This window comes from Rhinoraja longicauda, chromosome 22 (assembly GCF_053455715.1).
Source record: "Rhinoraja longicauda isolate Sanriku21f chromosome 22, sRhiLon1.1, whole genome shotgun sequence".
In the NCBI taxonomy this organism is placed as follows: Eukaryota; Metazoa; Chordata; class Chondrichthyes; order Rajiformes; family Arhynchobatidae; genus Rhinoraja; species Rhinoraja longicauda.
The window spans coordinates 37972287-38000212 of NC_135974.1; the positions used below are offsets into that span (position 1 = coordinate 37972287).

General features: G+C 46.1%; 1 protein-coding gene across 7 annotated transcripts in view; it reads left to right on the plus strand.

Annotated features, from left to right (window-relative positions):
* The first annotated feature begins 684 nt into the window (after nucleotides 1–684).
* Nucleotides 685–27926, plus strand: part of dlgap4b (discs, large (Drosophila) homolog-associated protein 4b) — a 306821-nt gene continuing 279579 nt past the window's right edge. For 3 of the 7 annotated variants that reach the window (XM_078419195.1, XM_078419193.1, XM_078419194.1), the window contains exons 1-2: nucleotides 686–857; nucleotides 16018–16096. The gene's annotated coding sequence lies outside the window, so the exon portion shown is untranslated. Of the gene's footprint in view, nucleotides 858–1014; nucleotides 1144–2648; nucleotides 2669–16017; nucleotides 16097–17514; nucleotides 17533–27926 lie in introns of those variants that run through there. The other 4 variants (XM_078419201.1, XM_078419197.1, XM_078419198.1 and 1 more) reach the window with 4 other exon arrangements.

Consider the following 27926-nt stretch of genomic DNA (forward strand, 5'->3'; position numbering starts at 1 on the left):
ACACACTGACCTACAGTTAAGGCCTTGTGTGGGTTATTGCAGAGCCCGGAATGTTCTCTGACGCATTATTGCATTTGCTACACAAAGACAACCTGCTAACATTCCAGTGTGGGGATTGTTTTTTACAATATCCATTTAATGACAAAAAATGACAAAGACCAAATCTACCAAGGCCAATGACTTGCTGGATTATTCTGAGCTGAAACAATCCACTGATTCAACTCTAGAGGCACAGAGTGACACAGTGTGGAGACAGGCCCTTCAGCCCAACTCGCCCACACCGGCCAACACTGTATTGTCAAGGTACCTTGGGTTAGGGTTGGGGTTAGGGTTAGGGGTTGGGGTGGGGGCTGGGGGTTAGGGCTGGGGGTTGGGGTTGGGGGGTTGAGGGTTAGGGTTGGGGGGTTGGGTTTGGGGGTTGGGGTTTTGGGGTTAGCGTTAGGGTTGGGGTTTGGGGGTTGCGGGATTGGGGGGTGGGGGGTTGGGGTGGGGTTGGGGGGTGGGGGATTGGGGGGTGGGGGGTGGGGGGTTGGGCAATGCTTGGTTTTGTACACCTGAGAGATGTTGGGACGGTGTGGATCAGCACGACCCGCGGCCACTGTGATAATCTGCACTGGAGACGGATCGGGGATTCCACGCCGGGTTTTGTCTGGGACCCGGTGTGGAGCCGGATCAGCACTGGTCGGGGCCGGATCAGCACAGATCCGGGCCGGATCTTGTCTCGGACCGGTCCCACAGCGAGTGCTGCCGCCGGAGCGGCTCCGCTTTCAATCCGCTCTGAGCGATGGCGACGCCGGGGACCCGAGTCCAGGATTAATCCCGGATCTGCATCGCCTCGTCGCCCACCTGCGGCACCGGTGAGTGGCGGCAATGGGTGGGAAGGAGGTAGGGGGGGAGGGAGTGAGTGAGGGAGTGAGGGAGGGAGGGCCGGCCGGCTGGACAACTGACCACGGACATTGTGGGGATGTGAGGGGCCGGGGTCTGGTGAACGTGGATCTTGTGCCCGGGTTAGTGAGGAGCAGTGACATGGATGTGGACTGGAGATGCCGCGTTAGTGAGTGAGGGTCGGACCACTGGCCGGGGACATTGTGGAGATGCCCGGGAGCGCGGGGCCGGGGATGGTGGTCGTGGACATTGGATCAGGTGCGGCAGCGGCTCCGGGTCGGTGTGTGGGGGGTGAGGGTCAGGGGCAGGTGACCGCAGGTGTGTCAGGGCCGGGCCGGGCCGGTGAAGGTGGGCAGGTGTCGGGCGCTGAGATGAGGTAAATGTGGATGTTTCCGGACTCCAGGCGCAGCGGCTCCGGCAGGGTCGGCACTGAGCGGGTGGGATGGCGGACAAAGCCGTTGCCCCCCCCCCCCTACACCCCCGGACCCCCTACACCCCCGGACCCCCTACACCCCCGGACCCCCTACACCCCCGGACCCCCTACACCCCGGACCCCCACCCCCGGTGATATTCGGCGTGGATTTGGATCAATAATGAGCGGGTCCCGGGGCGGCGCTGAATCTGTGGGTCCAGACCCCGCGGGGATCATCTTGATGCGAACAAGTGCGGACCCGCGGCCGCGATGTCGTTTTCTGTCCCCGACCCCCCGCTCAGGGTCTCCACCCACCCACCCACCGCCCATCGCCCACCCACCCACCGCCCATCGCCCACCCACCCACCGCCCATCGCCGCTGCCCCAGGCTGGGCTGGGCCGGGCTTCAAACCCAACGCGAACCCGCGCCCTCTCTGTCCCGTCCCCAATACCCTAATACCCGTTGCCCTTATACAATACCCTAATACAATGCCTAATACCCGATACCCGTTGCACTCCGCACTGTGGGGGGGGGTATGACCTTGTTTTCATTATTGGGGTTACAGTCAGGGTGTGGGTGGGGGGGGGGGGGTGGGGTGGGTAGTGTTGGTGGGGGAGGGGGGGGGAGAGGGGGGATGGGGGAGGGAGGTGGTGTGTGTGTGGGGGGTGGCTGCCAAATGTGTCATTAACAGCGAGGATCCGCTGACAGATTTTTGCCGAAGGCGGCTGGTTTATTTGCTGTAATGTTGTGCATTGAGCGGGTTTATATTCCAGCTAGCTGTTAATTGCAGGAAACCGGGTAAACACGGGGTCAGTAGATCCGCCTGTAATCCAGTTATGAATTAAAGATGTGCTGCAGTTATCACAGCATTTAAAACGCGACCCTCGGCCCGACTCTGGGACGTTGTAGCTCGTCTCCCTCTCTCCTGAATCTCAGCCTGAAGAAGGGTCTCGACCTTAAACGTCACCCATTCCTTCTCTTCTCTCCAGAGATGCTGCCTGACCCGCTGAGTTACTCCAGCACTCTGTGTCTATCTTCAGTGGTTGGGCGGCACCAGTGTTGTTGTGAGTTGTCCGTGACTGCGAGGATTCGCATTAAATAATCCGGGTCGGTGTGAAAATCCGCCAGCGTCTGAATTCCAGCAAATCAGTCGCGACTGAACAAACCCGCGTCACCTCCTCCCGTCCCTCAGTCTCCGAGAACCGCAGTTAGTTATCCTCTGTCTGTCCGCGAACTCCGCTGTAACCGGCCCCACAACGTCGCTTTACCGGGACCGGGAGCCCCCCTCCGTGGACACGTCTCACCGACCTGGTCTGATCGACACTCGGGCGCTGGCCGGTGCCAGCAAAGCCGTCAGAATTATTCACTGGGTAAGGTTCGCGATGGTGATTGCATCCGCGTTGATGCTGTTCAATCACGGTGTGTCTGTGTGTGTGTGTGTGTGTGTGTGTGTGTGTGTGTCTATATGTGTGTGTGTCTATATGTGTGTGTGTGTGTGTCTATATGTGTGTGTGTGTGTCTATATATGTGTGTGTCTATATATGTGTGTGTGTGTGTGTCTATGTGTGTGTGTGTGTCTATATGTGTGTGTGTGTGTGTGTCTATATGTGTGTGTGTGCCTATATGTGTGTGTGTGTCTATAAGTGTGTGTGTGTGTCTATATGTGTGTGTGTCTATATGTGTGTGTGTGTCTATATGTGTGTGTGTGTCTATATGTGTGTGCGTGTGTGTCTATATGTGTGTGTGTGCCTATATGTGTGTGTGTGTGTGTGTGTGTCTATATGTGTGTGTGTGTGTCTATATGTGTGTGTGTGTGTCTATAAGTGTGTGTGTGTGTCTATAAGTGTGTGTGTGTCTATATGTGTGTGTGAGTGTCTATATGTGTGTGTCTATGTGTGTGTGTGTCTATATGTGTGTGTGTCTATATGTGTGTGTGTGTGTCTATATGTGTGTGTGTGTGTGTGTGTGAGATTCAGAGTCATAGAGTGACACAGTGTGGAAACAGGCCCTTCGGCCCAACGCGCCCACACCGGCCGACAAATATCTCAGCGTGAGATAGGGGGTGATCTCCCTCCTCCTCGCCCCGGCCGCTCCACTGACACCGACCAGCCGGGGCCTGTTCAGTTCCCACTCCCCCCTCCCTGCATCGCGGTGCCTGGCCTGGACCTGCTGTGTTTATGAGGTTTCTGGACAGACGCAGGGATTAGAGGGATATGGATCACGTGCAGGCAGGTGAGATGAGCTCAGGTTGGCATCATGTTGAGCACAGACATTGTGGGCCTCTTGTAGAAACATGTACAATTCTGAAAGGATTGGACAGGCTAGATGCAGGAAGGTCTGATACCTTTCTTTTACCTGCTGCCTTTCACCTGAAACATAAACCGGGGAGTTTCATTAGTGATTTCCCTGTGAGCACAGGTGATCAATCGCACTCTGTTGCCCACATGAAGTATCTCACTTGTACTTTCCTAATTCCAGATACATCATCAGAGTTTAATTATTTCACAGTCCTCATTGATTTTCACACCTCTTACATTTCTCATCAGGCATAGAGATTTGCATTTTTTAAGTCGAGGGTGTTTCTTTGTCAGATGCTGCAAATAAATATAAACCAGAACAATGAGATTCTTAATTGCAAAGATGGACACAAAAAGCTGGAGTAACTCAGGGGACAGGCAGCATCTCTGGAGAGAAGGAATGGGTGACGTTTCGGGTCGAGACCTTTCTTCAGACAGTCCATCTTTGGTTTAAACCAGCATCTGCAGTTCCTTACTATAGATTTCGACTTGCTGGACCTTCACAAGCACACAAGGCACAATAAAATTAAATGTACAATAAATTACCAGGCATTCTAGGTCAACTGGACAACGATAATACCATGACCAGAGGGTGCTCTGGGTCTTGGATGCCATTAGCTGCCCACAGTGCTTCGTGTAGAATATACCCAAATTCTGCACCCTTGTGTAAATCTGCCACATGGACCAGGAAAGGGAAGATAATTCACAAAAAGCTGGAGTAGCTCAGCAGGTCAGGCAGCATCTCGGGAGAGAAGGAATGGGTGACGTTTCGGGTCGAGACCCTTCTTCAGACTGATGTCGGGGGTGGGATAAAGGAAGGATATAGGTGGAGACAGGAAGATAGAGGGAGATCTGGGAAGGAGGAGGGGAAGGGAGGGACAGAGGAGCTATCTGAAGTTGGAGAAGTCGACGTTCATACCACCGGGCTGCAAACTGCCCAGGCGAAATATGAGGTGCTGCTCCTCCAATTTCCGGCGGGCCTCACTATGGCACTGGAGGAGGCCCATGACAGAGAGGTCAGACTGGGAATGGGAGGGGGAGTTAAAGTGCTGGGCCACCGGGAGATCAGTTTTGTTAATGCGGACCAAGCGCAGGTGTTCAGCGAAGCGATCGCCGAGCCTGCGCTTGGTTTCGCCGATATAAATAAGTTGACATCTAGAGCAGCGGATGCAATAGATGAGGTTGGAGGAGGTGCAGGTGAACCTCTGTCTCACCTGGAAAGACTGTTTGGGTCCTTTGATGGAGTTGAGGGGGGAGGTAAAGGGACAGGTGTTGCATCTCGTGCGGTTGCAGGGGAAAGTGCCCGGGGAGGGGGATCCTGTCCTTGTTGCGAGTGGGGGGAGGGGGAGCAAGAGCGGAGCTGCGAGATGTAGAAGAGACCCTAGTGAGAGCCTCATCTATAATGGAGGAGGGGAAGCCCCGTTTTCTGAAGAACGAGGACATCTCGGAAGCCCTAGTGTGAAACACCTCATCCCGGGCGCAGATGCGGCGTAGACGGAGGAATTGGGAGTAGGGGATAGACTTTTTGCAGGGGACCGGGTGGGAAGAAGTGTAGTCCAGATAGCTGTGCGAGTCGGTGGGCTTGTAGTAAATGTCCGTCACTAGTCTGTCTCCTGTGATGGAGATGGTGAGGTCCAGAAACGGGAGGGAGATGTCAGAGATAGTCCAGGTATATTTAAGGGCAGGATGGAAATTGGAGGTGAAGTGTATGAAGTCAGTGAGTTCTGCATGGGTGCAAGAGGTAGCACCAATGCAGTCGTCGATGTAGCGGAGGAAGATAATTCATCATTATGTTCACAACGTCCATTCCTTCTCCAGTCTGGCTCATTTCCTTTCATTCTGTTCTTTATACATTCGCTGGCTTTCCAGAGACTTTGTTGTAATTCCTCTACTGTAAAGTTTTAATTTACCTGATAATTCTTCGGTGGGAAAACCTGTCACAACCCTTCAGAAATCCCAACCATTCCGTCATTTGCTTTGTTAAGAGCCCTTTGATTGATCCCGGACAATGTTGTTTCCATTGTTAGTAACGAGTAAACATTCTCCTTTTAAAAAAATTAACAATTTTATCAGAAATGATCATAGAGCATCGAACAGGCCCTTCGGCCCATAATGTCCGTGCTGTACATGATGCCAAGATAAGCTAATCTCATCTGCCTGTGATGATCCATATCCCTCCATTCACTGCACCTCCATGTGCCTTTTGGTTTTGAACCCTTGATCATAATTGGACGTGCTGGGTGGATTGTGTTTCTTCAGTAGGTCATTGGGACATGCTGGGTTGTTGACGTTTGTATCATTGTGATGTGCCGGATGGTTTACGTCTCTTCAGTATTTCGTTCCCTCCGTTCCTGCGGAGCAATCAGCAATCTGATGGATGCTGACGTCTCTCGGATACCTCTCCACTGGTTGGCTCGCCATTCTTGATTTTTATTCTTTCTTTTAGAATCTCCTTTAAACTCACCTGATGCCTTGTTCAGGTCCATTTTCTTTTGTTGGTAAAATGCACTCGGGGAATTACAGATGTTTAATATAGTTGCGATAAAATGGAGACACGAGCAACAGCAGATTCTGGAAACTTGGGCAAAACACAAACTGCTGGAGGGTTTTAGTGGGTCGGGCAGCATCTGTGGGATGCTGTAGAAAGGTCCCGACCCAAAGCCCCCCAGATGCTGCCTGACCCACTCAGTCCCTCTAGCAGTCTGTTTCTTGCTCAAGTTGTCACTTTCCCATCTACATTGGGCAAATTCAACTCACCCAGATGGCCCATCTTATACCTCCGACTCTCAGTCTGCTGAAGGGTCTCCAGCCAAAATGTCACCCATTCCTTTTCTCCAGACCCACTTGACCCGCTGAGTTACTCCAGCACTTGATGTCCATCTCCGTGGTGACCCTCGGACTATCCTTGATTGGAATTGCTGGCTTTACCTTGCACTAAACGTTATTCTATTATCATGTATCTGTACACTACAAATGGATCGATTCTAATCATGTATTGTCTTTCCGCTGACTGGTTAGCACCCAACATTTTCACTGTACCTCGGTACACGTGACATTAAACTGAACTAAACTGATCTCAGATGTATTATTGCTGCCCCTACACACTGTGTACAATCCCCTACACACTGTGTAGTGTGTACAACCCCCTACACACTGTGTACAACCCCCTACACACTGTGTACAACCCCCTACACACTGTGTACAACCCTCTACACACTGTGTACAACCCCCTACACACTGTGTACAACCCCCTACACTGTGTACAACCCTCTACACACTGTGTACAACCCCCTACACACTGTGTACAACCCCCTACACTGTGTACAACCCTCTACACACTGTGTACAGCCCCCTACACACTGTGTACAACCCCCTACACTGTGTACAACCCTCTACACACTGTGTACAACCCCCTACACTGTGTACAACCCCCTACACACTGTGTACAACCCTCTACACACTGTGTACAACCCCCTACACTGTGTACAACCCCTTACACACTGTGTACAACCCCCTACACACTGTGTACAACCCCCTACACACTGCGTACAACCCCCTACACTGTTTACAACCCTCTACACACTGTGTACAACCCCCTACACACTGTGTAGTGTGTACAACCCCCTACAGACTGTGTACAACCTCCTACACACTGTGTACAACCCCCTACACACTGTGTACAACCCCCTACACACTGTGTACAACCCCCTACACACTGTGTACAACCCCCTACACTGTGTACAACCCCCTACACACTGTGTACAACCCCCTACACACTGTGTACAACCCCCTACACACTGTGTACAACCCCCTACACACTGTGTACAACCCCCTACACACTGTGTACAACCCCCTACACACCTCTCTGTTGCCAACCCATCCTCTTGTTGTGTGACTGCCGTTTGTACACGTTACCTGACACGCATAAAACCTGAACCATTTTCCTTCCAAGTTCTTAACTCCATCTTGATGGATTCAGTCCAGCCAGACACAAACTGCAGGACTTGTACTGTGAGGGAATTTTTAATTAGATTTGCCAAAGTATTCTCTCCTCCCCGTCCATTTCTCCTGCTCTGGGTGTTACCCCCAGTGTTGTCCAACCTCTGCCATCTCCACCGTGGCTGCATGGGATTATTCTCCAAGATAATTAACACTTATGTCGAAAACCTTACACTAATGATACATTTTGGACATTGACTCTTACAATTTTTCCTGGTTTTCTTGTTCATTTGTTTTTCTTGTCTCTGTATAACAGTAATTTTGTTTCCTGCCTCTGCATAACCCATTTCTTCACCTTCCCTCTGTTCATTGCTGATTCTATTCACCTTCTGGTTCTGTTCGATTTGCTTCCTCGACCATTTTCATTCTCAAGTGTGAAAATCAAAACCTCTGTGCTGTCTTATTCAAATGAAACATGAATATTGAATTAGTAACTTCTGTCCCTGTCCATTTGTGCAAATCCACATCCACGTTTTAAGATGGTAATTGATAGGGATATTCTTTATCCAAAACACCTTTCTCTTGCCCGTCAGAAAAATTAGCATTAATTTGCTTGGATTATCCACGACCAAACCACCTGGACCAAATTCTGTGGAGAAATAAAAAGATTGAGTTCTGTGTTGCTGACACCAGGAAGAAATGGAGCAAGAAACTTTCTCTGAAACGTTCCCGTCTGAAGCAGGAGGGTGGAATACTCTTTGTTACTCCCTGCAGACAGGAGCATCAGGACCCTGAGGTCAGTCCCACAGGACATTCATCCAGTCACCACCAATATATCTCTGCTGAACACATTGTCTGCTGACCTGATTCACGATTGAAACAAGAACAGAACTGTTGGAGGAACTCAACAGGTCAGGCAGCATCTGTGGAATGAATGGAAGAATGGACAGATGGCATTTTGGGTCAGGGCCCTTCATCAGACAGGACAACACCTGTGGAGGGAACGGACTGATGATGTTTTGGTCCTGGCCCTCCCTCCCTCCAGGACCCTCCCTCCCTCCAGGACCCTCCCTCCCTCCAGGACCCTCCCTCCCTCCAGGACCCTCCCTCCCTCCAGGACCCTCCCTCCAGCCCGGTCCAAGCCCCAAAATGTGAACTGATTTCTCTTCCCACAGATGCTGCTTGTAATTAAACAATATTACATGAAAATCTAAAAGATCAGGGTGGCTATATTATTACACGCTAGATGTTGCTTGCCACAAGTATCCACCTATCTTGCCTGGACTTTAATAATTTAAAAATTCTGTATATTTAAAACTTGTAGAGTTAGCAAATACTGGTTTAGTGCGTTCTCTGGTTCCCCATGGAACAGCCAGCAAAGAAATGAACAAAAATCTGTGCTGTTAAGGAGGCAAATAAACCCAATGCAGTATTGTTTGTTGGAGCTTGTGGGTTTTGCTGTGACATTACGTAAGTGCTAAGGGCAGACTGTTATTTCTTCTGTCAGAGAACTTCCTCTGATGCTCCTCTTCAGTTGTTTTAGAAACATAGAAAATAGGTGCAGGAGTAGGCCATTCGGCCCTTCGAGCCTGCACCGCCATTCAATATGATCATGGCTGATCATCCAACTCAGTATCCTGTACCTGCCATCTCTCCATACCCCCTGATCCCTTTAGCCACAAGGGCCACATCTAACTCCCTCTTAAATATAGCCAATGAACTGGCCTCAACTACCTTCTGTGGCAGAGAATTCCACAGATTCACCACTCTCTGTTTGAAAAAAACTTTCTCATCTCGGTCCTAAAAGACTTCTCCCTTATCCTTAAACTGTGACCCCTTGTTCTGGACTTCCCCAACATCGGGAACAATCTTCCTGCATCTAGCCTGTCCAACCCCTTAAGAATTTTGTAAGTTTCTATAACATCCCCCCTCAATCTTCTAAATTCCAGCGAGTACAAGCCGAGTCTATCCAGTCTTTCTTCATATGTGTGGTTTGCAGGGCGGTGGTGGCCATGAGGCCTTGCAGGGCGGTGTGTGGCCATGAGGCCTTGCAGGGCGGTGGGGGCAGTGGGTGGCCATGAGGCCTTGCAGGGCGGTGGTGGCCATGAGGCCTTGCAGGGCGGTGGGTGGCTATGAGGCCTTGCAGGGCGGTGGGGGCAGTGGGTGGCCATGAAGCCTTGCAGGGCGGTGGTGGCCATGAGGCCGTGCAGGGCGGTGGGGGCAGTGGGTGGCCATGAAGCCTTGCAGGGTGGTGTGTGGCCATGTAGCCTGGTTATGCTGTATTCATCACGCTTCTAATGGCTCAATGACAGCGCTGGGTTGTATCACAAGTTCATCCATCACTGATATTTTGTTCAATGTTGGGAAAGATAATGTGCGTAAAATTGTTAAACTATCATCATTAAGGACATTACTGTGTCAATTACTTTGTCAACTTCTATTACTAGCCAACCGCACAGATCCAAAGCACGCCTGACATGCCTGTCAGGAAGTGAATTTAATTTTGTTTTCTTTTCCTTATTAGTTATTAATTTCTCTAGATTTTGTTGAACTCTGGACTGAACTTCATTTGAATTCAATTGACTGGATAATTAGAGGCATGAAATGTTATTAAATTCTCTGCAACATCTCATGAGTTCTGTGGAAGTGTAAGGTTAATGGAGAACTGAAGGTTAATTGTAACAGGAAACAATTGACAGGGTGTTTTCAATGCAGTGGTAAGGCCACCAAAGATAGACACAAAATGCTGGAGAAACTCAGCGGGACAGGCAGCATCTCCGATTCCCAGCTGGGCAGGGACTGGTAAATCAGAAAGCTGGATAGATAATCTGCACAACAAGAGTTCACATTATGCGCAATGCAGTCTGAGAACTGGGATTTATTTTATCAGTAATGAAAATGAACAAGTCAGCTGTTGTAAAGTCCAAATGTTTCGTTATTTTCCTGCAGATAAAGAAAGCTGCTGTCATTATATTAATGATTCCAGTTCTACAGCAGGCTGGTTAATTTTAACTACCATATCTAAATCATCCTACCACAACCAGAGAGCAGTGCTGAACTACTAGCTACCTCTTCAGTGACCCACGGACTATCCTTGATCAGACTTTGCTGGCTTTTTCTTGCACTAAATGTTATTCCCTTATCATTGTAAATGGCTCAATTGTAATAATGTAATATCTTTCCGCTGACTGGATAACACGCAACAAAAGCCTTTCACTGTAGCTGGATAGAACACATCTCTCTGAGTACCATGACAGTCCCAGCTATCTGAAGGTCCCAGGTGTGTATCAGATAGAGGACACCTGTCCAAGTAGGTCCCAGCTACAGCTTTCTGGGTCAGTCCCAGCTATGCTGCCCAATGATGCCCACCATCCCTGTCAACTGACCACGTGGCCCATCTGTCCCAAACGTCTGCTCCTCACACAGACTCGTCTCTCTGCTCCACCAGGGATCGCCAGCTCCCTTTCCCCCACCCCACCCCCTCTACACCTGTCATTGGTCACTGGTCACTGGGTCACTTCTCTGCAGGCACATGACTCTCCCATGTCATTACCATCTGACTATACTGACAGGCACTTCTTGTCCTAATTACTAAAATATATTTTTGGCAACTTCTCAAATGAAAACAGTGCCTTCCATTGCAGTATTTTGTATGAGTGAGCAGTCATTTTGAGCTTGCTAATGAACAAATAAAACAAGCAATTTAGAACTGATGACTATTTAAAAGAATCTTAAGATCTAACGGTTTTAAGGTTCTCAAAACAGAGGATGTGGAATCTCCGGTGAGGACTGATTTGAGGAGAAATATCTTTGTTCAGGCGGTCATTTCGGAATTCTCTATCCAGATGCTCCGATGCAGAGACGCTGATTTATCCAAGACTGAGATTTCCAGATGTTTGTGCAAAAAGGGATTACAGAACAATGGTGATCGGTCAGTAAAATGAAAATAATTACAGGATTAGTAATATTACAGTCAACTGGCATATTTCAATTATGGCCTGACTGAATAGGAAAACAAGCTTGTGTATGGCCAATTTCTCCTAGTTACAGGATTAATGCCAGCAGAAATATGTTTGTGGCCCCAGATTAAACATTTCACCCATTCCTTCTCTCCAGAGAGGCTGCCTGACCCGCTGAGTTACTCCAGCATTTTGTGTCTATTACGTTCAGTGATCCCATTACATGTCCATCTGTTAGTATGGTTGTCTTTGATCAAAACCCAATTTGTGGAATCTTACATTGGTCATTACTGAACTAATAACTCAGATAATCTTGGCAGTGAATCATGAATTGTTTTAAATATAACATTCGTGAATATTAATGTATCACTGTGTTTGACCATTTTAGAAAATAACTTGCATCTTTGTAAAAAATTGGATGATAATGGAACAGTAGACAATCAGGAAATGTGATCTGTTGTGCAGCACGTTTGAATATAATCCCAAATTATCCTGAAATAGATGTAATTGAATGGCCTGTGCATTGACAATTTAATAGCCTTTGATGGGACAAATGTTGTTGGGTCATTGCTGTGTGGGAGTGGACATGACCGAGGGGTTTACTCTGGAGCATTACTCCACTGGCGGCCTGGGCAGAATTATTCTGCCTAAATGTTAGAAAATGGGAAGAGCACGGAGCATGTAAATGGGAAAATCTGTCAGGGATTATGTTGATGCAGGTTTTATCTATGACTCAGTATTTTCATTGATTGGTTAACCAGTTTAAAGTGCATGAAAGAAACAACCGATGATGATCAAACCAAAATGCTGCAGGAACTCAGTAGGCAGGCAGCATCTGGGGTTTTGGTTAATCCCAACTCTGACCCTAACCCTACCGGCCCAGTGCCCCCCATAACTAATTACCGGGCCAGTGCCCCCCATAACTAATCACTGGCCCAGTGCCCCCCATAACTAATTACCGGGCCAGTGCCCCCCATAACTAATTACCGGCCCAGTGCCCCCCATAACTAATTACTGGCCCAGTGCCCCCCCCCATAACTAATTACTGGCCCAGTGCCCCCCCATAACTAATTACTGGCCCAGTGCCCCCCCATAACTAATTACCGGGCCAGTGCCCCCCCATAACTAATTACCACTGTTCTCAGGCTCTGCCTCACCTCCAATTGGACCATGGATGTGACCAGAGTTCATTCAAACGATCAAGTGCAGACAGCTGTGCTGGAATGAAGAAGACATTCTGAAGAAGGGTCTCGATCCAAAACATCACCCATTCCTTCTCTCCAGAGATGCTGCCTGACCCGCTGAGTTACTCCGGCATTTTGCGTCTGTCTCAAATAAGCTGTTGTTTGTTCGTGTCAGATGGATAGGCTGTCATTCTGGAATGGGTAGTTTGTATCCAATCCCCCCCCCCGTGGGGTCCCAGGTCTGGACAGGGTCGATGCCTACCCAACGCTCCACCAATCCCCGCTCTCTCACCTCCAACCTCTCCCCAGTTCATTCATGTGGTTATGCAACTTGTCTGTAAATGTGTCCACGCTGTTTACAACTCTGAGGAAACAAGAACTCACCAGTCAGGTAGCAAAGAGTGTTTCCCCATATTCCGCGTGAACTCATTAGTGACTGAGCTAAATTTATGCAGCCCTGTTTGGAACATGCCACACACCAATGCTCCACTCCATTTATGCAGCCCTGTTTGGAACATGCCACTCACCAATGCTCCACTCCATTTATGCAGCCCTGTTTGGAACATGCCACACACCAATGCTCCACTCCATTTATGCAGCCCTGTTTGGAACATGCCACACACCAATGCTCCACTCCATTTATGCAGCCCTGTTTGGAACATACCACACACCAATGCTCCACTCCATTACTCGCACTCATTGAAACAATCACACTATTACAGAGGTTTAAAGGAACTTTTCACATTACCACTGAATGCTCTTATTTTTTTTGTAAGGATCCTAGCGTATTCAGTGGCCACATCCATACAAATCTGTTCTTCCGGCACAAGATAAGAACTGACACTTATTTGTCAGAACATAAATAAATAATTTCCAAAGCCATTTTCTGGGCCTACTGCAAGGATGGACCAGGCCAAAGTTTCCCTGCTCTGCCTCCAGTGTTTCATCAGGTCATAGGTCATAAGGGATAGGAGTAGAATTAGGCCATTCGGTCTATCAAGTCTACTCTGCCATTCAATCATGGCTGATCTATCTCTCTCTCCTTACCCCATTCTCCTGCCTTCTCCCCATAATCTCTGACACCTGTACTAATCAAAAATCTGTCTATCTCTGCCGTAAAAATATCCATATTTCTCCTCATCTCTTGCCTAAAAGAACATCCTTTAATTCTGCTGCTGTTTATCCAGCGTTCAGCAGCAGATCACACCACCTCCTCCACAAAGTCATCTCAGTTTCATGGTGAACAGTTTTATAGGATTTATCCTCATTAAAAACAAAATAGATCAAAATAAACGTAATTTCTGCAGTTATAGCACATCCTAGTTACAAAACAACCTTATTTCTGTGACCGTTTCAAAGGGAGATTGAGTTAGTTGCTGATTGATTCTCTCTAGCTTCAAAAGGTGAAATTAATCATTCATGACAAAAATCACATCACAGTTGGCATTTTAAATGCGCACATTTTTTAGACAACTCTGCAAATAATCTAATACTGGATTTCCAAATACATAAACCATAAACATTGGCAGTGCAGATTAATTTGTGAGTAACTTGCCCAGTGGCTGTGATTGTTTGAGATGATTGAGGTTTTCATTAAACACATTGATTAAACTGGTATAAATGAGTAACGTTGTAGTCACAAAATATACCCAGTCTTGAAAAGCTGAATAATTCCTTCAACCTGTTCACCATTGCGTGGAAAAGGTATTGGCAGACACAGGGAACTGCAGATACTGGCTTGCAAAACAAAGACACAAAGTGCTGCAGTAACTCAGCAGGCCCGACATACACTTTATTTGGGAACCTGTTCTCATGCACTCTGCTCTCAACTGCAGATGTATGATTTATGTTTTGCTGCCCACCTGTGTGATTGGGAGGAAAACATGAATCTAACAAAACAGCCAGAAGCTGCAGTTTCCAGACAACTGAAACATATAAGATTATTAAAGGATTGGACATGCTATTCTTGCTATTGAGGGCGTGCAGCGTAGGTTTACTAGGTTAATTCCCGGAATGGCAGGACTGTCATATGTTGAAAGACTGGAGCGACTAGGCTTGTATACACTGGAATTTGGAAGGATGAGAGGAGATCTTATCGAAACGTATAAGATTATTAAGGGGTTGGACACGTTAGAGGCAGGAAACATGTTCCCAATGTTGGGGGAGTCCAGAACCAGGGGCCACAGTTTAAGAATAAGGGGTAGGCCATTTAGAACTGAGATGAGAAAAAACATTTTCAGTCAGAGAGTTGTGAATCTGTGGAATTCTCTGCCTCAGAAGGCAGTGGAGGCCAATTCTCTGAATGCATTCAAGAGAGAGCTAGATAGAGCTCTTAAGGATAGCGGGGTCAGGGGGTATGGGGAGAAGGCAGGAACGGGGTACTGATTGAGAATGATCAGCCATGATCACATTGAATGGCGGTGCTAGCTCGAAGGGCCGAATGGCCTCCTCCTGCACCTATTGTCTATTATCTATTGCTAGAGGCAGGAAACATGTTCCCGATGTTGGGGGAGTCCAGAAACAGAGGCCACAGTTTAAGAATAAGGGGCCATTTAGAACGGAGATGAGGAAAAACTTTCTCACTCAGAAGGCAGTGGAGGAAATTCTCTGGATGTTTTCAAGAGAGAGCTAGATAGAGCTCTTAATGATAGTGGAGTCGGGGGTATGGGGAGAAGGCGGGAACAGGGTACTGATTGTGAAGATTGTGAATGATCAGGCATGATCACATTGAATGGCGGTGCTGGCTCGGAGGGCTGAATGGCCTCCTCCTGCATCTACTGTCTATTGTCTAACTGATATAATATCAGGCCCCCAGACTCGACCATTTCTGATGGCAATTCTTTCCTGTCTGTGTAAGCACCAACATTGGACATCACTCTGCTCTCTCCACAGAAGTTGCCTGGTCCACATAGTGTTCTAACATTCTCTCTTATCCCAGATGATCAGCAGCTGTGGTGTTCTATGTCGCATGGTTTTGTGGTTTTGCTCTCTGCTGCCTCTGTTTACACTTGCCTTCGATGGACCAGCGGAGGTCTGCATACACTCCTCCCCTCTCTTTGGTGGCATCAGCAGCCACATTCACTCCTCCCCCTCTCTGCAGCCAAAACATTCCCGGTTCTGATCAAGTCATTGATCTGAAACATTAATCTTGAGGCTCTCTCCACATGTGCAGCCTGACCTGCTGAGTATCACCAGCAGTTTTGTTCTGAATATGGTCAATTGCTGTAGTTGACAATTCTAGACAACTTGTACATTTAAGATTAAAGATAACAGTTTTGCACCACCATCTTTTTGCTGAACAGTTTTCACCATCTTGTGTTTTATTTCTCTCCTGTTGCAGGAAATTGAATGGTGCACGAGAAGTTCAGACACTACAGATATTATCCAAGCAGGACTGCCTCTTGTGAGTTTTGGATGCAGTGAGTGAACTTTTTAAATTATCAATAACTTGGATATCATATTGTAAATTACTTGTGGTTCTGGTGCTGGACAGCAATTGTTCAGGGTCAGTTTTGCAAAGGGGAGGGCTTTTATCCTTACCAGAAATATTTCAAGTGTAAATAAAACAAGTTCCTAGCAACATTCTGCATCCTGTAACATTTCACAAGCAAGGTGCAACACATTGGCCAGACAAGAGGAGAACCCCCTGCTTGTTTCTGAAGCTCCATTGATTCTCTTCAATGTCAACTGGGTGGATCTTGGCACAACGCCCCAATGTCGAGCAGTGCCTCACAGGCACATTGTTCAATGAAGCACTCGTGTATCAGCTGAGAATGTTTGTTGAAGTCCGTGAGCTGAAACTTGCCAGTGGACAGTGTGCAGCCACACAGCCACACAGCCATGCCCAGACCCTGAACATACACAATCTGCACTGACTTATCAGACAGCCTTATATCCCCGTTATGTGACACAGAAATGCAATGCTTAACTTACTAAATTTATTTCAATAAAATCAAGTACTGTAAACAGGGGGAATATATTGAACAAAGCAAACTGAGATCATACACGCAACTCACATTATCAAAGAATAATATTTTGCAACCTCATAATTCTCTGATTAATTTTTGCATGTGAAAGAAAAAACTCATCTGGCTAAATAACCAGGATTGAGTAATGTTACTGGGTCAGTTACAGACCCATGGCATTTAAAGCATGCTGGGATATTATTAAATTAATGAATAGGTTTACCCAATTGTAATTTACAGCCCTGGGGCAAAGAGAAACCTAGAATCATGTCTCAGTCTGAAGAAGGGTCTCGACCCGAAACGCCACCCATTCCTTCTCTCCAGAGATGCCTGTCCTGCTGAGTTACTCCAGCATTTTGTATCTACCTTCGAATTAAACCAGCATTTGCAGTTCTTTCCTACACATTATGCCATAAATACCTTGTTATTCCTAAATATTTCCCAAATGCCATTTAATATAAACGTAAATGTATATTCTATGTTGCATTGGGTAAAATAGTTACGGTGCAGAGATCACAGTTGAGTTCTTGATACCCAGCCGCTAAAACCCAAAGAGAACGTCCTCCGTTCATCACACCAATCTTTGGTGTTCCAGCCGAGCACATGCTTTACATTCCCACCCCATTATTGGCTCCACTGTCAACTTTCATCAAGCAAACTGAACACAATGTTATTCATTGGCTTCTGGATATCCTTAATTTTCTGATTCAAAATAAAAGCCACTTTATAAAGAAACATTTGGAAAAAAAAAATCCAATCAACAAAAATCAATCTCATGGCTTGCATCAATATTGACCCAAACCTCTCTGGATAGGCACCTCCTGTTCATCCTCACAAGATGGTGATTTTCCCAGGAAATTACTGGAAGGGCACAAGAATGAAGATATAAAGTAAGTTGTCCATTGTATAGTTTGACAATAGTGGTTGCACTTTACCTTGCATTATACCTTATTCACGATATCCTGCATCTGTACACTGACGGCTCGATTGTAATCGTATTGTCTTTCCGCTGACTGGATAGCACGCAGCAACAAGCTTTTCACTGTACCTCGGTACACATGACAATAAACTAAACTCAACTAAGTTTCAACCTTTTAAATAACGGGGCCATAAATGTGACATCTTGAGAAAGAATCAGAGGAAAGATAGGGACGGAGGGGAAATTAAAGTCAAATTAAAGTTACAATAATTGAGAGGGAATTTCAGACAGAAAAGGAGATGTAAACAAGAATATGAAGGACATTAATAATGTGACTTTTAAAATCCCCCTGAAGAAGTTAGCATCTGCAGTTCTTTCCTACAACATCTGCCGATTACAATGTTATCCTCAGGACTGAAGAGATGGCAGATATTGTATGAATAATTATCACTGTTTATATGCTGTCTACTATTGGCTATTAGCTCTACCTTCTGAACTAAAATAATTCAAAATTGAATTAGAAAATTCGTAAAAATAATATGTGTTTGTGGACAGCAGTAAGTTGCAAAGGGAATGAATGGGAGGGTGGTGTCAGAATTCACAATTCTGGGTCTCTCTTCCTTGCTGAAGGTTGCTGGATATTCACACAGGAGGCAGCAAGTCTGTAAACACAGTATTGACAAATGTTTGCTGCATTTGTTTTCTCTGCATCAAAAGGCTCAAACAGGAAAGAATTCACAATCACTATATTTGAAAGGAGCAAGTGCTATTTTGGATTCTGTGACTCAACTCCATGCGTGGTACAAGAGATTGATATTTGCATTTTACAGGATTTGGCAGCATTGATGGCTTCCTCTCTGCACAGCTTTTAACTCTTTCCCACCCCAAGAAAACTCATCGCAACCTGGTGAAAACCTGTTGAGGATTTAAATGTAGCACCGATTTGGAAATCTTACTGAAGATAGACACAAAAAGCTGGAGTAACTCAGCAGGACAGGCAGCATCTCTGGAGAGAAGGAATGGGTGACGTTTCGGGTCATGTCCCTTCTTCAGATTGGTTAGGGATAAGGGAAACGAGAGATATAGATGATGACGTGGAGAGATAAAGAACAATGAATGAAAGATAAGAACAAAAGTAACGATGATAAAGGAAACAGGCAATTGTTAGCTGTTTGTGGGGTGAAAACAAGAAGCTGGTGCGACTTGGGTGGGGGAGGGATAGAGAGAGAGAGAGAGGGAATGCCAGGGCTACCTGAAGTGAGAAAAATCAATATTCATACCACTGGGCTGTAAGCTGCCCAAGTGAAATATGAAATGCTGTTCCTCCAATTTGCGTTTGTTCTCACTCTGGCAATGGAGGAGCCCGAGGACAGAAAGGTCTGTGTGGGAATGGGAAGGAGAATTAAAGTGTGTAGCAACCACTGGAAATCGATCTGACTTGGTCAAATCTAAAGGAACCTTCGGGGAAGGTTGTAGATTCAATGCCAATCCCTGGGCTTCAGTGACACCCCAGAATGATTCCCTTTGCTTCAATAAGGCCATCTGCCTAAACTGGGGGTTCTGTATGTCAGTCGGGAGGTTTGGCCAAGATCTTGCCTGTTTGCTCAAGTTCACATTGAAGTCCATTGTTCTTGTTCAAGGAAGAGTGTAGGAAAATAACTGCAGATGCTGGTACAAATCGAAGCTGGAATCACAAAATGCTGGAGTAACTCAGAGGGTCAGGCAGCATCTCAGGAGAGAAGGAATGGGTGACGTTTCGGGTTGAGACCCTTCTTCAAGGAAGAGTAATCATTTCCCATCACGGAGATGGATACCGGTCACATATCTCCTTTCATGGAATGTCACTGGTACAACATTATTGCTACATTAGCCAACATGACAGTGATGTACCGTACTTCAAAGTAAATCGCGTGCTCAATCTTTCTCCTGCTCCACCTTTCTTTTACACTTTGTAATCCTCTGACGCTCTTTTATATCTTTATTCATGTCGTCGTTCTACCTTTTTTCAGCCCTTTGAGTTTCTATGATCCTCTATCCATGTGATTTGGATTTTTACAAGTCCCTGTAATGTCGAGAATCAGCCTGTCCATTATCTTGGGCATATTCACAATGCTCTCCAGACTGACGATTGCTATGACCATTGAGTTAACGTATCTCCCAATCCTTTCCTCATTAATTCTCCAGCTCCATTCTCTCAAGGTTCTACCTCCTCCTTTCTCTTAAATAATCTATAGAAACCCCTACTGTCTGTTTTGATATTGCATTCAAGATTTTTCTCAAAATCGATCTTCTCACTGCTTGTGAGCTTTCTAGTTTTTAGCGGTAGGATTATAACACCCTCCAAATCTTCTGGTCTACTGCCAGACCTTGACGTTTTGTGTGTGCAGCTTTTAGGTTTAACATTATCCTTGACCTCGTCCGTTGCCCACAGATTAGGCCTCTTTCTCGTCCAATCCTTTTGAGATAATTCCAGCAGAATGTTATGGACAGGTGTTTGAACATCTGCCTCTGCTGGGTTATCTCTTGTCTTACTTTCCCAGCCCAACATGGACAACTCACCCCCCTACCATTAGAGTTGTCCATCTGTAAGTTGGTCGTGGACCCAAGGTGTTCCTTCTCAAACCTCACCTGGAATTGTACCATATTCTGTTCATTCCCCCCAGGGGCGAACTTTCACCACAAGGCCTCTTATTAATCCTTTTTACTCTTGACTTTATCTGAGTAGGTTCAATAATGTGTTGTTTAAAGAAAATAATCCCTGACACACTACATAAGTTCTTCTATAACATGATGGTGATTGGTTTAATGCCGAGCAATATTCCTGTTGAATCCTCACATTGTTTAATTCGTCGATTCACCCCAATGCATTCTCAAGAACGTATTCAGTGACTGATCAGCCACTGACAAAGTATTCCAAAGACGTAATCCATTCTGTGAAAAACTAACATTATGTGCATGATCTCAGTCTACGGAACAATGAGGCATCGATGGCTGGGTGGGGAACAGAGGAAGGATCCCCAGTAAATCTCTGCTCCTTCAGTCTGCTGAAGAGTAGTTGCTGAAGAACAACTTGGCTGCATGATGAGGAGGAACATCTCATTGAGTGTGTGACTGCCAGTGGACGGTCTGAGACCATGTTCTGTGTTGTGGTGAGAGCTATAAGTGATCTTCGTAAGTGCAAGAATTGAAGTGGAATTCAATGTTGTTGGCTATTCCTTTTGATGGCTGTGCCTGTGTTCTTTTCTCTGCAATGGATTCTGTTAGTTAACATTTATTTATTTATTCGTGTCATCACACAACTGTTTGCCAATAGCGAGCAAATGTTAGTGCCACGTCGTTAGCCTCTGCAAGATCCTTTACAGTGCGTGTGTCATGCAGCATGTCACAGCTCAGGAGATGTTCCATAGTCTGGAGGCCCCGTCCACACTCACAGTCTGCCGCATCTTCAGTATAGTTACCATGCAAGGTAGCTTGAAATCAGTGCTTAATTTACAATGTTAATTCCAGCATCAACACTGAACGGGTGATACACATCTAGCTCTATACCCAGCTGATAGACGTGTTGACATCATTTGAGATACAATGCTGCTATTTTATTGGTATTTACGTCAAATTACAATTCAGAAATCTTTCCACAAAAGTAAAGTCTTACATTTTATCCTGTCTTTCACATTTCTTGCAGGGAATTCCAATGTACTTCAGAACCAAAGAAGCATTTTTAACATGCAATCACTTTCTTTCCTTCAGACATTAAACTAAATGATATCTACAATCTCCAATATATCTCTTGCAGATACCCATGTTTTGGGAAATATGTTGTCAAGCTGGAAAGGGTACAGAGAAGATTTATGAGGATGTTACCAGGACTGGAAAGTCTGAGGTACAGGGCGAGGTTGAGTAGGCTGGGACTCTATTCATTGGAGCGCAGGAGAATGAGGGCGATCTTGCAGAGGTGTATAAAATCACGAGAGGAATAGATTGGGTAGATGCACAGAGTCTCTAGCCCAGAGTAGGTGAATTGAGGACCAGAGAACATAGGTTTAAGGTGAAGGGGAATAGATTTAATAGGAATCTGAGGGGTGACGTTTTCACACAAAGGGTGGTGGGTGTATGGAACAAGCTGCCAGAGGAGGTAGTTGAGGCTGGGACTATCCCAATGTTTAAGAAACAGTTGAACAGGTACATGGATAGGACAGGTTTGGAGGGAAATGGACCAAACATGGAGGAATAATGTTGCTGGGACATGTTAGCCAGTGTGAGCAAGTTGGGCCGTAGGGCCAGTTTCCACACTGTATGACTCTATTACCCTGTTAACCTTCTTAGCAATCCTGTGGAATGAATGTGGTGGAGTTTGGAGTTTGCAATGCCATGAAACATGGCTGTACTACATAGCTGTGCGTGCATTCAGCCAGAGTGGACACTGAGTGTTGGCACGGTGGCACGGATCATGATATTGTCATGTTCCTTAAACTTGGATAATGGGAGGCCCACATAGTGGGTGAAAGGTCATGCTCCTGTAGAGGTGGAGCTCCATGGACCAATCTCTCCCGGGCTTGCACAGTAACACGGCAACTGGACACAACCCCAGCAGTTGCAGATGACCACTCCTCTGTCCACTCACTGTGCCCTGGAGCAAGTCAGGTTGCATCAGGATTCACCAGGTTTTGGATAGAAAGAGCGAAATATATCCTGACTGCTGCTGTCTTAATGATCTGTGCGTCTTTCATTGTTTGATTGCATCCAGTACCATCAGAGTTTGATTGCATTTTGAGTTGAGAAATGCTGATGATGTCATGGTGGGAGAATTACAATCTTTGTGAAACTGCTACATGGGCAAGGAACTGTTGATGAAGCTGAACGATGAAGATTAGAAACAGCAGCCAATCGCATGCATTTCAGTCCAAATTTCTGGTTACATTGTTGGGCTGCTCTTCAATGTATCGATCTTTTTGGTATTTAACTCGTCTAATTGTAGCCTGTAGACATGCCAACTATGATACCCATGGGAAATAATATTGTAGCGATGACTACACTGAGACAAGGAATTGCAAATGCTGGAATCTTGAACCAAAATCAAAGTGCTGGAGGAACTCAGCGAGTCAGGCAACATCTATGGAGGGAATGGATGGTTCCATCCTGAAGTGTCATCTGTGCACACCCTTCACAGGTGCTGCCCAACCTGGAGTGTCCACACCCTACACAGGTGCTGCCCAACCTGGAGTGTCCACACCCTTCACAGGTGCTGCCTGACCTGGAGTGTCCACTTCCTCCACAGATGCTGCCTGACCCACCGAGTGTCCACTCCCTCCACAGACGCTGCTCGACCCGCTGAGTTTCCCCAGCACCTTGTTTTTTTTCCGTTTAGCGATGATTGTCAACCTTAAACAATATGTTGCTGACTTTCCGTTTCTATGTTCAATATGCTATCATCTTCTGCGGCTGTGTTTGTCATGTTTGACTCTTCAGAAGTCTTTGATCACCTCCGTTCCTTGAGAAGGCATTACTCTCAGCTGCTCTGTGGGAAAGCAACTAGAAGCTATAATTTGTGTGATCCATAACTATTGATGTTAATCTGCAGGCAGCTGTTCCTAATTATATCTGAAGAACCCAGAAGAAGATGTGATTGATCAGTTTCCCGCAGTCCAGAAGGTATCAGCTGAAGGGGACTCTGGGGACACATGGGGTCTTGAGGTCTTCAGAAGGCAGCATCTCCATACAGTCCTGTATATCTGTGTCAGTAATCTGCCTCTGCTATATCCCATCATCCACTACATGTGCACTGGATAATCAAGATCCTTTCTGATTTATTCATTTAGCCCATGGCTACAAAGTCTAATTATGGTGCCTTCACTGACACACTGGTTGAGATCATTTAATTCGGTGGAGATGGGATTCTCCTCACGTTCAATCTTCTGCCAACTATCACGGTGCACTCTGGTCCTCGAGTCATTAATGTACCTGGTTTAATCAGAGACGGAATCTTTATGAGACAAGTTTGCTATCAGATGGATTCAGTGAATGGTTTTCAAATGTGATTTGGGGAGTTCAACATATAAAGAAATTTGCTTTGGAAGTTAGTCTAACTGATAGAGGGTGCCTTTTTTTACTTTAGTTTAGAGATACAGCGCGGAAACAGGCCCTTCGGCCCACCGAGTCCGCACCGACCAGTGATCCCAGCACATTAACACTATCCTACAAACTCTAGGGACAATTTACACTTACACCAAGCCAATTAACCTACAAACCTATATGTCTTTGAAGTACAAACTCCATACAGACAGCACCCGTAGTCGGGATCGAACCCGGGTCTCCGGCGCTGCAAGCGCTGTAAGGCAGCAACTCAACCGCTGCGCCACCGTGCCCCCGTGCCTTAGAGTAAATTGTCAAATTTACTGTGATATTTTCAAGTAATTCATAATTGTCTGGAAAATCAGTGGACCCCAAATCAGAGAGAAGAAGAGGAAACAGGCAGAGAAGAAGTGAGTTTCCAAGAGGTTTTTGAAAGCAAGGAAATGTGTGGTGGGGGTGAGAAATGTAGCAAGGGAGTTCCGAGGGCAAGTGTGATTGTGGCTGATGGGTGTGAGCAAGTGTGGTTAATGGGTGTGAGCAAGTGGGATTAATGGGTGTGAGCAAGTGTAATTAATGGGTGTGAGCAAGTGGGATTAATGGGTGTGAGCAAGTGTGGTTAATGGGTGTGAGCAAGTGTGGTTAATGGGTGTGAGCAAGTGTAATTGTGGCTAATGGGTGTGAGCAGGTGTAATTGTGACTAATGGGTGTGAGCAAGTGTGGTTAATGGGTGTGAGCAAGTGTGATTAATGGGTGTGAGTAAGTGTGGCTAATGGGTGTGAGCAAGTGGGGCTAATGGGTGTGAGCAAGTGTGGTTAATGGGTGTGAGCAAGTGTAATTGTGACTAATGGGTGTGAGCAAGTGTGGTTAATGGGTGTGAGCAAGTGTGATTAATGGGTGTGAGTAAGTGTGGCTAATGGGTGTGAGCAAGTGGGGCTAATGGGTGTGAGCAAGTGTGGTTAATGGGTGTGAGCAAGTGTAATTGTGACTAATGGGTGTGAGCAAGTGTGGTTAATGGGTGTGAGTAAGTGTGGTTAATGGGTGTGAGCAAGTGTAGTTAATGGGTGTGAGCATGTGTGGTTAACGGGTGTGAGCAAGTGTGAGTGTGGCTAATGGGTGTGAGCGGATGGTGGTTTGAGGAGGGAGTGTCGGGGGAAGCAGGAAGGATTCGGAGGAAGCAAGGAGCAAGTGTCATGTGTCAGAAAAGCAGATTGTGTGTGGGAATATCATCCAGAGGTGCTGAGCAAAATTAATAATTCATCTTGCTCTCGAGTACTGCTGGAAAACCTACTTATTTATTTCCTACAAGTAAGCCATTATATGAATCACTTTATATGCATTACAGTCACCCAGTGTTGTGCTGATTGAATGTGATTAATTAAATCGAGTGGGAGGAGTGCGGCTGAAACTGTAACATCATTTGCTGCTCTGAATGACTGATCTCTCTGCTCTCCAGTCCAGAAGACTCCACATTTATTTATATTGTCCTGATTTCATAACAGGTATATTTATGAACTGTACTTGTGCAATAAACATTGCTAATTGTGCCCACAACGGTGGTAATCGTTTAAACAGCGGCATTGAGACCACAACACCTCTCTTGGCCTCTTTGTCCTTATCAATACTGTCCACTGTGTGTTCTCTGCCCTTGCGACATTATTACCAAATGGTGAATATGCTTTCATCAACAAGCTCCCTCTCCCTCACTTTGGTCAGAAACATCTGGCCATTCGAATGGGGTCCGTGTATAAATATTTGGAAAATGAAAGGAGTTGTGGTTCATTTTTTAAAACTATCGTTTGAACGTTGCATTGAATTTGTAAGCTGTTGAAACCATGCAGTTAGAGGCCCTGGTACATGGTTTGCAAGTGTTGGATTCGAGACTTTCCTCGATCAGTTACAGAGATCTGTTATGATTATCAGTCCAGGGCTGGTGCTGCCCAAGTCAAGCTGTGCGGAGATGATAGTGGGGAGGAGGGGGAGCCAAGTACAGAAGAGAAGAGATGGGAAGAAGGGGCAGAAAGGGGCAGAGTGGTGGGAAGGACTGAGATGGCAATGGAAGATGTTGCAAGGGATCGAGGAGTGCAAGGGTTTTGAAAGAAGTGCCAGTGGATGGACATCAGTGAACTGCTTTAGAGGAGAGGGTGGGGGTGGGTGACCTGGTTCCAGGAACAGAACGTGGAGCAATCAGCTTCACATGATTGAGGGTGCCCTGCTTTAACATGAACCCTCGACCACTGCAACAGCTGCCAGCGATGCCTGTACGTTGGCAGTGAATGAAGAGGGCAGTTCCAGCGGTGAGGGCCGCACAGAGAACCTCAACCATCAGCACAGGTCGCCTCAAGGCTCTGTGCTCAGCCCCAACGCTACTCACTCTACACTCATGACTGTGTAGCCAGACATACATCCAACACCACCTTCAAATTTGCCAAAGGCAGCACCGCTGTTGGACGAATTACAGACGATGATGAGTCAGAGTATAGGACGGAGTCGATGGACTGACCAAATGGTGCCAGACCAACAGGCGTGCTCTCAACGTCAGTACATGCAAGGAACTGAGTGTTGACTTTGGAAGAGCAAGGTGAAGAATCCACAAACCTGTATTCATAGACGGGTCAGTGGCAGAGAGCATCCTAGATCTCTAATTCCTGGGCGTGCATGTCTCTGAAATCAGTTTTGGACGCAGCACACTAATGCAATCACAAAGAACCCCCATCAACGCCTCTATGAAGAAGTTGGAGGAGTTTATCGCTCAAATCAGTCTGGCATTTTTTAATCGAAAAGGTGACTCGGTGGTAATGTATCTCGATTAAACCAAGCAAATCTTGTGATTAAAACGTGGAAAATCACAAACTGTGCTATAAATGTATTTGAGAAAATTTACATTAAAAATTAAAATGTTAATTATTTATTGATGATTAAGAACATGTCTCGGGAGATTTGGTGAAAGAATATGGGATTAAGCTGGTGGTTTCTGCCACACAAGCCTTTGATCTTGACAGGAGTGACAGGCAGAAGGCAAAATGCAAATCCTCTCCTTCTAGAATGTTCTCTGGAGTGCCGCGCAGCGGTTTGGCCACAGCCTGTGAGCCCCCATCATTGTGGACCATTGCCTGATCGCAACAATGCTACTTAGAACTTAGAGAAACAGGATAGTGGGAAACAACAATAACTGGCGATGTGGGAAACAACAATAACTGGCGATGTGGGAAACAACAATAACTGGCGATGTGGGAAACAACAATAACTGGCGATGTGGGAAACAACAATTAGTGGCGATGTGGGAAACAACAATAACTGGCGATGTGGGAAACAACAATAACTGGCGATGTGGGAAACAACAATAACTGGCGATTTCGGAAAGCCGTTTTCTGACATTTTTAAGCAAAAAAAATCCAGAGGTAAAATAACACTTGAATGAATTTGTTTGTGAACAATTATTTAAGCGCAGAAGAGTGCTCCGTCATTGATGCACTGTTTCATTTTGTAAAAATCTGCTGCATTTATGGCCAGTGAAGCATTTTAGAAGATTTTTGGATATTTTTAAGACTCGACATTTAGCTTGTGCTTTGTTGAGTCCTGAGGGTCCACTTTCAATCGAGCTTTCTTCTTGTTGACCTGAACTCACTTTTCATCAGATTGATTTCCACCACCAAACAGGACAGGGACTGCTCATGTACAAGGCTGAGATGTTGACTGGTCATTTTCAGGAACATTACACCTACATTTGCAATGCTCGACACACAACAGAAATATTGCAAGTATTGCTGTTGAAATTCAGTAAGTGGCTGCTTTATGGTCTGAACAGTCTGAGCTTGGTGCTGGAAGCAAGTCCCACAGGAGGTATGTGAGAAGTTGGTGTTTACTCAGAGTGTGATACACCTTTGGACTGTTTTGTGGTAGTTGAGAAAGGACATTTTTTTTCTCACAAAAGAAAAAGATCACTTTGCACACACCAAATTCATATCTTATCTGGTGTACTACTTTAATAAAGATTTTAAAACATTCCCTGGATTAAGGAAATGGTGTAACTTTTCAGTGCTGGTCAAGAATAACAATGGCATCAATGTCACTTACTCTCTGATTTGGTGCCTCTGATGACACTCGTGATTAACGTTCACTTTGACCAACATTGGACCAACTTGGCCTCATAGACAGCTGGGCAACAAGCTAGCAGCCCCAGCCCTGATACATCCTTGGATGAACATGGGTTTGACCAACTTTGCCATGTTGGCCAGTGTGGGCACGTTGGGCTGAAGGGCCTGTTTCCATACTGTATCCCTCTATGACTCTCTAAAT